We start from the raw sequence: 2,606 nt of genomic DNA, 5'->3' as shown, positions 1-2,606 counted from the left end.
TCCCTCTCTTCCTCTACCCCTCCTCAGCTCATGCTCTGTCTCTCTCTGTCTCAAAAATAAATAAACATTAACAACAACAAAAAAGTACCTAAAGAGTAATAATGGCATACTATGAGTACTTCTTTATTTTTTTTTTTTTCAATTTGATTCATCCAAACTAAACACACTGGAGTTTTTGCTTCAATTTAAATTAAATACTGTACAGTTTCTAATCCCCATCTAGGAAGTTTGTATCAGTTTTATTTTATTTTAAAATAACACCTTTTTCTACACTTGATCTTAGCCAAAAGGCCGAGAAGCGATTGTAACACCTTTTTCTATAAACACTACATTTGATAACTGAGAGGGGGACTAATGAACTGAAAGATTTTTGTTTAAATGCTCAGATTACAGAAGAAAAGAGAGTTTGAGATTTCACTCCATCTTTCCACATTTTAAAAGCACTGAACAATTTTTACAAAGCTCAGTTTGACAGACAGTCCCTTCTAACCAACAGGTGTTTCAAGGTCAGAGCTAAGGATTGTTGGCAGAAATGTGTGGGGCAGTCCACAGAAAACCAGCCAGCATGTACTTGGCTTGCATCCCTTGGTTTCCCCAGCACTAATTTCATTCACTGATAATTGTGCAAAGGTAAAATTATTACTGCCTCTGGAAATCTTCTATAAACGCTTTAAGTAAGTTTATTTCTTCTCCTTTTCCATTTTACACTCTAGCGTCACAAATGGAGATTTCTCCTAAGTGAATAGTCTTTCAAAGCATATCAATCAGTGACTGAACTTACTAACATTTTAAAAATCCATTTATGACATATGCTTGGCAGGTTTTCTGGTCTCCAGTTAAAAGCAACCCTCCTACTTAAAAACAGCTTTTTGACTGTAACTCTACCTAAAAATACAATATTTATAACTTTTTTTTTTTTTTTTTTTTTTTTTTTGGCTAGCAGCATTTAAAACCTTTAAATTCCAAACAAGACTCAAGGATGAAAATGGTGGCATGTAATGGCCATGGGCATATCTTTTATATTTGGGGCATTTAAAAAAGATAAATAGCAATTTACATCCTTGATTTCATAACCAATTCCCTTTCCATTCACTTTTTTATGGTGTTGAATTTAAAAAAACAGGATAGAGAGAGAAAGAAAATCAACACACGTAAGATTTTTTATAGAAGTCTTGGAAGTAGATACACGTTTTAATGGTTACTATACAAGAAATCAAAATTCCCAGAAGTACAGAAATGCTAAAACATCTTGTCTTTTTAAGTTACTGATTATTTGCACATTTCTTTAACTTTTGCTAGATAGATATCAGAGTGGAAAAATATCAATTTACTTTTATAAATAGAAACTTTTAAAAAAATTACAGGTTTAAGCTATTATAATTCCTTATAACAGGCTATAAGGGAATAGATGTAAAATTTCAGTAAGTCAAATTAAACAATGCCATGAATTATCAGTTCACATTGAAATAAACCAAATACATTTGCTACATGCTTAATAATTCATTTTCACTGTTTTATTGCCTCTATATTGTCATTATAATTTTTATGTCTTCTCTAGTGTGAGTATACCATAAAATTCTAAAAACTCAGAAATGCTTATACTGTTTCATTATGATTTATATATATTAAAATGCGATCATGTAATATATGTATACATATGATGGTTATATAAATTACATATGTATAAATCACTATTTTTTAATATCTAATATTCTATTTGAGGCTCTCTCTGAATACACACATAATTAGCATCTTTATGCATGAAATTTTGTTGCAATTCTGATTACTGCCTTTGTAAAAATTTTCTGAGGATTCACAGAAAATGATCTGAACACTTTGAGGGTCTTGAGATTTTAAATAAGGATTCCTAAAAGCCTCACCAATTTACATTTCTACAATAGCATGCTGAAAATGCCATTTCAAAATTCACTGGAAAATGCTTATTGTATATTTAATATTTAAAAAAATAATTTTTACATTTATTTATTTTTGAGAGAGAGAGAGCACAAGCAGAGAGGCGGCAGAGAGAGAACAAGACACAGAATCCAAAGCAGGCTCCAAGCTGTCAGTACAGAGCCCAACATGGGGCTTGAACTCACAAACTGTGACATCGTGACCTGAGCAGTAGTCAGAAACTTAACCCACTGAGCCACCCAGGCACCCCTAATATTTTATTTTGTGTGTATTGACATTTACTGTAATACTAACATTCATATTTTCAGAATTTCTCTAGTGTTCTATAAAATATTTAATACCCTCTGACAAGTTTATTAATATGCAAGAGCTCTACATTTTTAAATAGTAACATTTCTTTTTAATTTTTTTAAGGTTTACTTTTTTGAGAGAGAGAGAGAGAAAGAGAGAAAGAGAGAGAATGTGAGTGGGGAAGGGGCAGAGAGAGGGAGACACAGACTCTGAAGCAGGCTCCAGGATCCAAGCTATCAGCACAGAGCCCAACATGGGGTCAGAACCCACGAACCATGACATCATGACCTGAGCCAAACTCGGAGGCTTAACCGACTGGGCCACCCAGGCACACCAATAGTAACATTTAATTTGCCATATTTGTTCAATATTTTTTATTTAGCTCTTCACATATTTTCAAT

The 2,606-nt window shown here is 32.7% G+C and overlaps 1 pseudogene; it reads right to left on the bottom strand.

Annotated features, from left to right (window-relative positions):
• Nucleotides 1-221: 221 nt before the first annotated feature.
• Nucleotides 222-303, bottom strand: LOC125171345 (uncharacterized; annotated as a pseudogene).
• Nucleotides 304-2,606: the final 2,303 nt, after the last annotated feature.

This window comes from Prionailurus viverrinus, chromosome B4 (genome assembly GCF_022837055.1).
Source record: "Prionailurus viverrinus isolate Anna chromosome B4, UM_Priviv_1.0, whole genome shotgun sequence".
In the NCBI taxonomy this organism is placed as follows: Eukaryota; Metazoa; Chordata; class Mammalia; order Carnivora; family Felidae; genus Prionailurus; species Prionailurus viverrinus.
The sequence above is the reverse complement of the archived record's forward strand: the minus strand, read 5'-3'. Positions and strand labels throughout refer to the sequence as shown.